The sequence below is a fragment of the Tenrec ecaudatus genome, chromosome 4 (genome assembly GCF_050624435.1).
Source record: "Tenrec ecaudatus isolate mTenEca1 chromosome 4, mTenEca1.hap1, whole genome shotgun sequence".
In the NCBI taxonomy this organism is placed as follows: domain Eukaryota; kingdom Metazoa; phylum Chordata; class Mammalia; order Afrosoricida; family Tenrecidae; genus Tenrec; species Tenrec ecaudatus.
In genome coordinates this window covers 170,975,299-170,988,436 of record NC_134533.1, presented here as the reverse complement: position 1 = coordinate 170,988,436, position 13,138 = coordinate 170,975,299, and the positions used below count along the sequence as shown (strand labels likewise).

The window sequence follows — 13,138 nt, the reverse complement described above, 5'->3', positions numbered from 1 at the left end:
CGGTGAGCGTCCCCTCTTCAATACCCACAGCAATGCATGCAGAGTGTAGTCTGAATTGATAAAGCATACATGGTTCATTCACCACTGAAGGACGTCTGACCACAGGTTTAGCGATGCTGCTTCTCTTTCATAAAGGAAAACGTTCTCGTCGACATCTGTGTTTACTCAGGTCAGTTGTGGTTGTTTGAAGTCTCTCACTTACACCCAATAAACCTACAAACAAGCTTTGGGAATCCCTGCAATGTTTCCTCTTAAGACACCCATCTTTGTAGGCTTGTTGTCATTAAAAGAGGCTGGGACAGGTCTTCCCTGGATGTTGCTTCATAACCTACTCGGGATTTCCTTGGTCTTTGGGCTAGGTCTGCGTCTTCTGAGCGCGGTATAGGCGCTTTTCTCTGCCATTCAGAGATGGCAAAAGAGAAATTTCGTCTTATGCAAATTCATCCACTCTGTGGTCTTACAGACAGACAATTGCATATTGAAGAAGAAGATCATTTTTTGATGAGGAAACAGAACATCGACGTGACTTTATCCAGGCTAGCCATGGAAAATATAGGAGCAAGCAAGCTAGGCATCGACTCCCATCAGGTGACTGTGGGACCTTGGGCAAGTCACCCTGTTTGTGCTCCGTTTCTTTGTCTCAGAAAAGGATGCGAATACTAGCCAGTCACAGACTGTTATGGGGGTCTATAACACAGGCACCATGCCTGGATCATTGCCTGGCCCACAGTAAGCTGTGCACATTTACTTTTTATTATTACTCGGAACTTGATCACACAGAGGGATTCTGTGGGAGGTGGAATGGTTCAACGGAGCAAGCATGGCTTTACAGTCTTTGCTCCAACATGATATGATAACTCAGCCCACAAGTCTGGGATAAATAGGCCTGAGTTAAGGTTGCGTGCTGAGTTTTTTTCTGGGAATACAATGGATCTTCAAAATTCAAAGGGAAATTATCATTCCATTTTTTCCCCAAACTTTTTGAGGCCCCCCCTCATGATTCAACCAAAGAGCTATATAAGAAGGAGGGAAGAAGCTAAGTTCAGGGGAGAGAAATGCAAGCTGCTAAGTTCCTGGGCAGCCAGACCTTACAAGAAAGGTCACTCGGGACATTTGCTAGATAGGCTATGTGGTTCCACGGGGCCTTGGGGGAGTCAGAGTGATGAGAGGAGAGGAGACAAGGACATCTGCCGGTGCCTTAAAAAAATATTTGTCAGTTCTCACTCCACAGCCCCGTGTGTGTCCGAGGGTCCAAGCAGAGCTGTGCTTCAGGTTTCTTTTTTTCAAAATGGCTTTATCAGCATACACTTCACATATAATATCATGTAGATGTTCAGCCATAGTACGATCTGTGCAATTATTGCCCCAATCAACTTCGGAACATTATTGCTAGCTCTCCATTTCTCCCTTTTCTCCCCTGCCGTGCCCTCTTTCAGTGACTGTCTCTTTAAATCTACCGATCTTGGATTTCATATACAGAAAAGCAAAGCGAACACAAACAGGAAGCAAGCAAATGTAACACCACTCCCAACAATGACTAGAAAAAGCACAGGAAAACTTCAGAGGAAAGGACAGCCTAAATGACAAAAAGCTGAAAAGCCTTTAAAACCGGTCACAGGGGCGGTCAACGATAAGGTCTTACATTTTAACCCAACTCATCTGCCACAAATGACCTTTAATGTTCTCTCTCTGAGAACAGCCTATCTATAGCTATGGACTGTGCTCAGAGGGCCTTCACCAGAGGCTTAAGACATGTGGGGACCCTGCCAATGGATTTTGGGCTTCCACTGTCATCCATAGCCGTCTGCACAATTTAAGCTCTGATACCATACCATCCTTTGGATTTTATTTGGATTTTAAATATCCTTGGATCACCCAGGCTGGAGTGCTTCTTCCAGGTGGAGTTAGTTGATGTCTCCCTTAGATGGCTGCTTATTTTAAGGTAAGCCTTTGAGACTCCAGATGCCATCTTTTCCAATAGCTGGGCACCATTTAATTTCCTCACCACACTTTGCCTTAGCACCTATATCTTCAATGACCTCTTCATGAGGGAGCATGTCATAGGTACTAATTCTAATATTGGGGCTAGAATTAATGTGTGCCCTAAGTCCATTCATATTTCTGTGGTTTATATATGTCACTGGTTCACTTTATTGACAACTTTATCATTTGATAATAGAGAACATTATAACTTCTTCCCTTGGGCCACCAAGTAATTCTATTGAGAGTGTTATTAATTCAGCCAATGGTTCAGAATGTAAAACATGGTTGAGAAAAGAAAATCATGCACGTACAGGCCAGGTTCTGACCTCAATACATGAATTTTTGACTGGTACAGATTAAACTTTTATGTGACTGGATACCATTTCCCCAAACTATAGGAGTTGGTGACAAAACCTTCAATAACACTCATTCACAAAGGCAGAACCATGCCTACCAGACTAATACGTATCATATTAACAAAACAAGGTGGGCATTAAAATAAACACGTTGTTGTTCTGGGTCACTGCTCCTTGGGCACCCTTAAAGCAATGGATCGGAACCCAAGTCCAGCGACTTCAACTTCATAACCGAGGGATAGCGTTCATCTTCTCTTCACACTGAGTGAGCTTGAGGGAAAGCCCACTTCACTTAGCGAAGTTGCCACATTTAATCCCTCTGGTGGGGCCTGTGAACAATATCTCAAAAGGTCAGAGTCTAAGTGCCAGTATCTTATAGCACAAGGCCTGGATCACCAAGGACTAGATATCAACTATGTCAAAAGTGTCCAATGAGGAATACAGTACTGGTTATATTCTCATTTGGGTTCTGTATAAGTATTGTTCAACTTGTTGATCATCTCCCTGGGGCATAAAGATCTTCCATTAACATTGTCCTTTATTAATCCTTGGTACAAAAACATTTTAAGCACTCTTGAGAGAGGGATATTGAACCATTGTAGGTGAATTCCATATTGTAATACCTGAATTATTCACTTGTACAGAATAAATCAGGAAATTCTCATAAATCTGTGTGCCTTTAAATGGTCTAATTTGTTTCAAATTCATATATTATGGTATGAGTTTTGGCTTGGAAATCAAAATATGGATAAACTTTGAATATTATGCTGGAAAGGGAAACAAGTAGTAAATTATAATTCTCTTCACAGAATTAATGTTTGGGTTTTCCCTTCTGAACCAGCTTGAAGAATATCTGAAGGTCTTAAAGTCTCAGTATCTATTCCTCCTCCAATCCCAAATCCCATCTCTGGTTGGTCAAGAGGCTGGAATTTGGAGTTAGGTCAAGCAGATGGAGGTTGGGCTGCGTCACTTCCCAACCACGTGGCCTAATCATTGCAAGCGTCTCTCATCCCATGAGAGAAACAGTGAGATGCCACCGGCCTTTGTGAGGACTCAGTCAGACCATGCAATGCATCTCGTTGTACGGTGCCTAGCTATATATACTAGCATATGACAAACACTTAGAAAATATTGGTTAATGCTAACACATTTTTATTAATCACTATAGTTAATGCTACTATTATATTTTTGGTGTGGGCCATGTCTATCTATTTATTTTCAAAGAGAGAAAAATAGCTGCTTCTCTTTGATATTCTACTTCCCAATCGTGCTGAAAATTGAAATCAGGAAAAATAAACAAACACACCAAACAAAACCAACTCAAGGTTTCTGTTTTCATCACTGGATAACTGTAGGTCATTAAACATTCCCTGCCAAGATGTTTAATTCTCATATTCAAAATCAGAGGTAGGGGGAGTAATGTTTATTTGTCAGATATGGAGGAAAATGGAAATAAAAAACACAGCTGCTTTTATCTCTCCACGGGCACCATCTCTTCTTGGTACAGAAAGAGATAATGATCTTGCAGTATAATTTCATAAAGCGACAACAAACTCAATTCCATTATCTCACTGTAAACAGTAGCAGCTTGATCCTATTGCTGCTTAACATAGGCTGTAGCTGTGGCAGCTGCTCCCCCTTCATTATAGATTAGAGTAGATGAAAGAAAACATTGACTAATGAATGAATGAAGGTGAGATAGTTAAGGTTTATTGTGCCAACCTGGCCGATAAACACATGTGGGATTAATTGAAGGGCGGAGAGATAAATGACTCAGTGAGCCTCGCCTTTCTGGTTCTTGGGTCTTTTTTTTTCTGATGGTCGGACCAGGGTGCAGCTGGCAAGGCTCACTTCCTGCAAGACATCCCCGAGGAGAAGCCACATGAACCTACCCCGATGCAGAGCAGCCATGTGGAGACCTCTGCCAGCTCTGAGATGCTTACGCGCTCACTGATTCGGCTTTCCTCCTGCAGTTAGTGATATTGCGTGTGTTTTGTGAGATTGAGGAGGACTTTGTAGATTGTTGTTGGACGTAAGGGCTAATGTTGGACTTATGGGCTTGAACAACACTGGGTTGGGATGCCTTCTTAGTGTACACTTACCCTTTATATACAACGCTCTCTTATAATATGAGTTTCTGTGGACTTGTTTCCCTAATTTAGCCAGACTAACACAGAAGGGTTGACAGCATAGACGTGTAAATGGTTTTAACAGCCTGATATTCACAAATCACACCAGAAACACAGATGTTGGAGGGAAAAAAAACACATAAAACCAGCCATGGACACAAATGAAGTCAGTGGCAGACAAGTAATTTGGTTCCATTAGAAAATAACAAACTTCAAAAGCATAAAAAGCTTTGAAAATGTGTTAAGTCCACGGCTATTCCTTGTGATTTAAAAACATACTCTGACCTATAAAAATGAAAGAGTAAGAAGAAATGCAAAGAGGAAGATATATTATTTGCACAACTCAGGGCGGTGGAGTTATTCTCCCTTTCACAGTCTGATGACGAAGGGAGAGAATGTTTTTAGTGGTCAAGCACTGAAACTTCATCTAAAAGGTGAGTTTATAGGCATTCAAACCCATAAAATAAAATGACTAATTATGAACCTCTATAATGCCCTGGTGGCGTAGTGGTTCCATGTTGGGCTACTAACCACAGGTCAGCAATTTAAAACCATCGGCCACTCTGTGGGAGAAAGATGAGGCTTTCTGTTCCCACAGAGTTAGTCTTAGAACCCACGGGGACAGCTCTACCCTGTCCTAGAGGGTCGCTATGCGTCAGCATCGACTTGATAGGAGTGAGTTAAGTTATAACCAAGTCTGTGAGATTTCAAATATAATTTAAAAACCAACATGATGATTTTCAGTAACTTGCTAGACCTTTCTTGTCATGGTGCCTCTAGGACAGTGGTTCTCACCCTTCCTCATGCCATGACCTTTTAATACAGTTCCTCATGTTGTGGTGACCTCCCAACCATAAAATTATTTTTGTTACTACTTCATAACTGTAATTTTGCTACTGTTATGAATTGTCATGTAAATATGATATGCAGGATGTATTGTTACAAATTGAACCTAATCAAAGCATTGTGATTAATCACAAAACTCATGTAATTATGTATTGTGAAATATTTATTTATAATTACAAATTTTGTCTCAAAGCATGGTAACAGTCTTCGTGCCGGGTACACATATGTGGGCATATCTGCATGTGGGCCGACCCACCTGGAGACAGATAGAGGAGTGGCGTCTCAGTTCCTAAGACCGTCGGAAATATGTGTTTTCCGACGGTCTTAGGCCATCCCTGGGGAAGGGTCGTTCAACCCCCCCCCCCAAAGGGCCGCGACCCACAGGTTGAGAACCGCTTCTCTAGGCGGCCGGAATGGCCAGGCTTTCCGTGATCCATCAAGCTACTTGTTTGCATTACTGTGGAACTCCTCAAGAGAACTTAGAGCCAGGCCACATCTGCTTTATAATCACAGCACCACACAAGTGAAGCTACTTCAGACAAGTGACTTAGCCAATTCTCTCAGAATACATGGTAGGGTAATCGCGATCATTAGACAATAAAATTGTACTGAATTTGCACAATTACACACAGTAGACACTTGGTGATCTAGGAGTTTTCCTTTCTTTTCTTCTTCTACCTTAAGTTAATAGGCCTCTTTTCTCTTTATCTGAAATACAGTATTTCTTTTAGCTTGGTCCAGGGGCTCTGTCCTGGTTATCCTCATTATCTTATAATTTGTAGGTTACTTTCCTCTCGGTGTACCCTCAAGGTGACATACACTTTAACAGTGGCACCTGGTTCAAAATAAGACATTCATAGGAACAATGATATATCTTAGGTACCCTGGTGAATTATATTTCTTAGGTGCTGTCAGGTAAACATCGGATGCTGACTGCACGGTTGGCTGTTCAAACCCACCAGCTGCTCTTTGTATATATTTACAGCCTGGGAATCCTAGGCAGGGTCGCTGTGAGTCACGATTGATTGGGTGAGTTTTGGGCTTGCCATTCTTTGCTATGCTGAGAAAGTTGGCAAGGTTGATGCCTACTTCATCGATGGGAAATACCTAGTGGCTTTAACAATCGACACACAGGAGCATGCTATAATCACTCAATTGTTTTTGTGGTCTCATTTCCTCTGAACGTTTCATTGCCTTGTATTTTAAATGAAGAAAGACTTGGCTCAGGGTTGGCATCTAATAAATGCTCGAGGAAATGGGTATTTTAATTGTGACCAGAGGCAGGCCTCCACAAGCGCTGGTTGACGATTACACCGTATATGGGCAAACACAGTCTGCCACCACGTTCTCGGACCCGTCTGAAAATGTCCGGATGGTTACTTCTTGGTGTAGGAAGAGCTAAATGAACCCCACATAGAAGGCTTGGCTGAGCAGTTTTAGGGCATCTCTTAGCTGCAGTCGGTTCCAGTGTTAAGAGACTGCCAGAATGAGATGGCTGGCCCAATGTGGTTCACCTGCAGGGGCTCAGCTGCAAGATGTTTTCATTTCGGGTGTTTCCCACTAGTGCCAGCTGCTCAAGGAACTTGCCCCAGGTCATTCGCTTTTATGAATGCTTCCATCTGTCCTGTGGGGGCAAAGGACCGAGGTGCTGTTGAGTTCTTCGGCCGCCTAGTGACCCACGGGAAACAGAATGGAGGCCCGCTCTGTGCTGCGCCATCTTGGTCATCGTTGTTGATGTCAATCTATCTCCTTGATGTTCTTCCTCTTTTTTTTTCATGTTCAAGGTAAATGAGACCACAGCTAAGGACCCGTTTGGCTGCTCTTTTCTGCACCAACCCCGCTCTTCTGGCAGTCCCCAGTTCTTTCAGTCTTTTTCATCACCGCCGGCATTCCTGTGTCAGTTCCTCTGTGATAGTCCTTCCTCGTTGGGCAGCTTTTGCAGGCTCATGAGGCCAGTGAGAGTACTAGGGCTGGGCACACCTTAGTCCTCAAAGTGACCCTCTTCAACACTTGAGCGATGTCGTGTGCAGCACATTTGCCCAATGCGATATGTTGTGTCACTTCTTCACTGCTGCGAAAGGGCATGGTGGAGGACACGGGCTACCGGCTATGGGAAACTTGTGATCAAATCCCTGCCGCACCTTTTATTAGCTCTATGACCTTGCATCGATTGCTCTGCACCTGATCAAGTTACCTAATTTCTAGGTCTGTTTCCTTGTCTGTCAGATGGGGATGACAAACTCTTGTCATCCACAAAGCAGAATTCAGAAACCACTGTTGTTGTGAGATGCCATCAAGTTGGTTCCAACTCATAGCGACCCTGTGTACAAGAGAATGAAACACTGCCTGAACCTGCTCCATCCTCACAATTGTTCTTATGTTTAAGCCCACTGGTGAAGGCATTGTGTCCATCCATGTTGTCCAGGGCCTTCCTCTTTTACACTGCCCTTCTCTTGACCACACAAAATATCCTTCTCCAGGAGATGGTCTCTCCTGATAACATGTCCAAAATATTTGAGACCAATTCTCGGTAACCTTGCCACTAAGGAGCATTCTGGCTGTACTTCTTCCAACACAGATCTGTTTGTTCTTTTGCTAGCCCATGGATCTTTCAATATTTTTCACCAACACCCTGGTTCAATGTCTCAATTTTTCTTCAATCTTCTTTTTCAGTGCCCCATCGTCACTTGATGATGAGCCATTGAAAACACCATGGCTTGGGTCATCATGTTCCACTACATCAATCCTTCTGTGCTACGCCTTATTCATCGTGTAACTTTCCGTGCACGTGAGGCCATTGAAAATACTGTGGCTTAGATCAGGCTCACCTGAATCCTCAAAGTAACCTTATTTTCACCCCCTGAAAGAGAGGGATTGTGTGGCAGATTTGCCCAATGCAAGACACTGACCTTTTGACTATGCTTCCATGAGCATTGATTGTGGATACAAGCAAGACGAAATCCTTGGCAACGTTAATCTTTTCTCTGTTAATCATGATGTTGCCTGTTGGTCCAGATGTGCACATTTTGGTGTTCTTCCCATTGAGTTGTAATCCACACTGAAGGCTGCAATCCTTCATCTCCATCAGCAAGCTTGTGTCACCCACACTTCACAGGTTGTAAGTAAGAAGATTTCCTCTGATCCTGATGCCACATTCTTCACGTAGTCCAGCTTCTCTGGTGATTTGCTCAGTGTACAGATTGGATAAGTATGGTGAGAGGATATAACCTGCCTTTCCTGATTTAAACCATGCAGTAGTCCCTCCTTCTGTTTGTACAACTGCCTCTTGATCCATGTACCAGTTCCACATAAGCACAATGAAGCGTTTTGGAATTCCAATTCTTCTCAAGGCTCCAAATTTAAAAAAAATTTTTTTTTTATTTTAACAATTTATTGGGGCTGATACAATTCTTTTCACAGTTCATACATATACATACATCAATTGTATAAAGCACATCTGTACAGTCTTTGCCCTAATCATTTTTTTCTCTTTTCTTCTTTTACATTTTATTAGGGACTCAAACAACTCTTACCACAATCCATACATATACATACATCAATTGTATAAAGCACATCCATACATTCCCTGCCCCAATCATTCTCAAGGCATTTGCTCTCCACTTAAGCCCCTTGCATCAGGTCCTCTTTTTTTTCCCCCTCCCTCCCTTTTCCCCCCTCCCTCATATGCCCTTGGTAATTTATACCTCGTTATTTTGTCATATCTTGCCCTATCCGGAGTCTCCCTTCCCCCCTTCTCTGCTGTCCCTCTCCCAGGGAAGAGGTCACATGTGGATCCTTGTAATCAGTTCCCCCTTTCCAACCCACTCACCCTCCACTCTCCCAGCATCGTCCCTCACACCCTTGGTCCTGAAGGTATCATCCACCCTGGATTCCCTGTACCTCCAACCCTCATATGTACCAGTGTACAGCCTCTGTCCTATCCAGCCCTGCAAGGTAGAATTCGGATCATGGTAGTTGGGGGGAGGAAGCATCCAGGATCTGGGGGAAAGCTGTGTTCTTCATCGATACTACCTCACACCCTAATTAACCCATCTCCTCTCCTAAACCCCTCTATGAGGGGATCTCCATTGGCCAACACTTGGGCCTTGGGTCTCCACTCTGCACTTCCCCCTTTATTTAATATGATATATATACACATACATATATACATATACACATATATACACATACATACACACACATATCTTTTTTTTTTTGCATGATGCCTTATATCTGGTCCCTTGGGCACCTCGTGATCGCACTGGCCGGTGTGCTTCTTCCATGTGGGCTTATTTGCTTCTGAGCGAGATGGCCGCTTGTTCACCTTCAAGCCTTTAAGACCCCAGACACTATCTCTTTTGATAGCCGGGCACCATCAGCTTTCTTCACCACATTTGCTTGTGCACCCATTTGTCTTCAGCGATCCTATCATGGAGGTGTGCAGTCAATGATATGATTTTTTGTTCTTTGATGCCTGGTAACTGATCCCTTTGGGACCACTTGATCACACAGGCTGGTGCGTTCTTCCATGTGGACTTTGTTGCTTCTGAGCTAGATGGCCGCTTGTTTATCTTCAAGCCTTTGAGAGCCCAGTCACTATCTCTTTTGATAGCCGGGCACCATCAGCTTTCTTCACCACATTTACTTGTTCACCCACTTTGGCTCCAGCCGTTGTGTCGGGAGAGTGAGCATCATAGAGTTCCAATTTAATAAAAGAAGGTATTCATGCATTGAGGGAGTGTTTGAGTAGAGGCCCAAGGTCCTTCCGCCACCTTAATACTTGACCTATAAATATAGACACATAGATCTATTTCCCCATCCTCCTATATATATTTGCATGTACATGTCTTTGTCTAGACCTCCATGAATGCCCTTTGACTCCTAGCTCTTTCTTCCATCTCCCTTGACCTTCCTCCTGCCCTACTACCATGCTTCATCGCCACCTGGGCTAGAGTATACCTCTTCTCTAAGCAACCTTACCCTTGATCATTTCCCACCAGGCCTGCCACTCCCCCTTCTCTACCATTTGGGGTCCCATGTTTTTCCCTTGTCCCTGGGTTTGTTAACACCACTTCCTTACCCCCTCCTACCCTCCCACCCCAAGTCCCCCCGGAACTGTCGGTCCCGTTGTTTTTTCATCCAGATAGTTCATCCAGCCTGTCCTATTCAGACAGACCTGTGGAGTCACTAACATGCACGAAAACTAGACAGAGGAACACAAAGCAACAGTATACAACCAGACAATAAAACAACCAAAACAAACCACTGAAAAAGAACAGAACAAAACAGTTCACAAGAGAAAAGCTTGTAGTTAGTTCAGGGATCGTTTGCTGGCCCTTAGGAGCGTTTTCCAGTCCAGTCTGTTGGGGCACCACGCCCTGGCCCCAAAGTCCACTTTCAGCATTCCCTGGGGACCTTGCCACTCCATTCCCTTGCTGTTCCGCTTCACTCCCCCAGTGATTTGCCTCGGTGTGGTGGGATCAGGTCAGGTGCAATTCCCACACTGTGTCTCCGGTGCTGTCCCCTGTATCGGCCTTAGTCACTGAGGGGCATCATGTCTCATAGTAGGGCCAGCCATGTTGTTCTCTCTGTGGACTGGCTGCTCTACTCAGGAACATCATCATCACGGCCTGGTGGGCCAGGCTGTGCTCCACTCTCTCCTCCTGCCCCTTCATCTGCTCCCGTGTGCTCTGATCAAATATGTCCATCTCCCATAGCTGCAGAGTCAATGTCGTCCTTTGGAACAAGTTCTTTTCGGGGGAGGGGCAGGAATCCACTTAATTTATGGTGCTGGGGCCAGCCTCCCAGACCTCTCCACCGGTTCCCTCCTCCACGCCGGGATATTGCATTCACACCTTGCGACACTGGGTTGAAGTCTGGTCCCACTTTCCCTGTGGAGATATAAACCATACCCTCCCCTTGGGTGGATTAATGCCCCATTTCTGTCATGCTGATTGTACTTACCTCAGGGGACTCATGTTGTACCTGTCCCTTTGGGTCTGGCTTACCTCGCTTAACATAATTCCTTCCAGCTCTTCCCATGAAATAACGTGTTTCATGTGCTCATCGGTGCTTTTCAGTGCTGCATAATACTCCATTGTGTGTATGTGCCAAAGTTTGCTAATCCACTCGTCTATCGATGGAAACTTAGGCTGTTTCCAAGTCTTTGCTATTGTGAATTGTGCCGCAATAAACATTGGAGCGCATATGACTGGTCGTGTTTTATTTGCTGCTTCAACCGGGTATATGCCCAGTAGAGGGATGACTGGGTCGTAAGGTAGATCAATTTCCATTTTCTTTAGGTATCGCCAGATTGCTTTCCACAGTGTCTGTACAAATCTGCACGACCACCAGCAGTGGAGGAGGGTTCCTACTTCACCATAGCCCCTCCAACACTTGTTGCTCTCTGATTTACTGATCTGGGCTAGCCTCAGGGGTGTTAGGTGGTATCTCATGGTTGTTTTGATTTGCATTTCTCTTATGGCAAGGGACTTCGAGCACTTTCTCATATATTTATTGGCCATATTGATCTCCTCTCTAGTGAAAGTTCTTCTCATTTCTTTTGCCCACTTCCTTAGGGGGTTAACTGTTTTCCTCTTTTTGCAGGTCATGATGGTGTTGTAGATTTTAGTAATGAGCCCTTTGTCTGACGTGTCATTACTAAAAATCTTCTCCCAGTCTGTGGGTTGTCAAGGCTCCAAATTTTTATCCACACAGTTGGATGCCTTTGCATAGTCAATGAAACACAAGCATCTTTCTTGAATTCCCTGCTTTCAGCCAAGAGCCACCTGACATCAGCAATGATATCCCTTGTTCCACATCCTCTTCTGAATCCAGCCTTAATCTCTGGCAACTCCCTGTCAGTGTATTGCTGTAACTGTTGTTGGATAATGTTTAGCAAAATATTTACTTGCGTGTGATATCAATGATGATGTGCTACAACTTGCACATTCTTATTGAACACCTTTCTTTGGAATGGATACAGATATGGGTCTCTCCCAGTTGGATGGCCAACTACCTGTCTTCCAAATTTCTTGGACAGCCTAGTTAGTGCTTCATCAATTTGTTGAAACATTTCAGTTGGTATTCCATCAATTTCTGGAGCCTTGTTTCTGGCAAATGCTTTCAGTGCAACTTGGACTTCTTCCTTTAATACCGCTGGTTCTTACTCGTATGCGACTTCTTGAACTGGTTGAGTGTCGACCAATGCTTTTTGGACTCTAGATATTCTCTTCATCCTCGGGTGCTTCTGCAGATTTATTATTATTTATTACGCATATGCAATAGTGTGTGTGAAAGATGACTGCCAAGTCAAGCGCATAGTAAGCACTTTGTCTACATTAGCTATTGTAAAGTAAATTAGATGTAGGAGAGACGACGAGTGGGGAGCACCTTAGGCTAGAGAGGCTAGTGCTTTCAGCAGACATGAAGAAAGAAACATGAAAGGGCACACAGCTCCCAGGGATTTAGTGATAGTTGTCATGCATTCCGGCATAACCATAACTGCCTGCCTCTACCCATCTTTGAATTTTGAAACAAGATCTCGTTCCACTCAGAGACTTGTTGAGTTCCAGGGAAGAGCGCTCAAGTTTACTGGAGACTTCTCTGTGGCCTGTCCCATAGACGGAACCAGCCCACTGACTGTACATGTAGGAGAGAACTCAGCTAAGTGCCCCTCACCCCCAGCCATACTTCCTATTTTTAGGAAGGCCAGGACCCCGGGGGTAGTCAAGGATGAACGTTGAGTTAGGTAGCTTATTTCCATCACCCACAGCCGGAGCCTCTTACTCACTGGAACTAGCCTTGTTTCTTCACATACCCATT

At 44.1% G+C, this 13,138-nt stretch overlaps 1 protein-coding gene across 3 annotated transcripts in view; it reads left to right on the top strand.

Moving 5' to 3' along the window:
* The window catches only part of PLD1 (phospholipase D1), a 227,444-nt gene that overhangs the window by 78,434 nt on the left and 135,872 nt on the right, over positions 1 to 13,138 (top strand). The window lies entirely within an intron of this gene.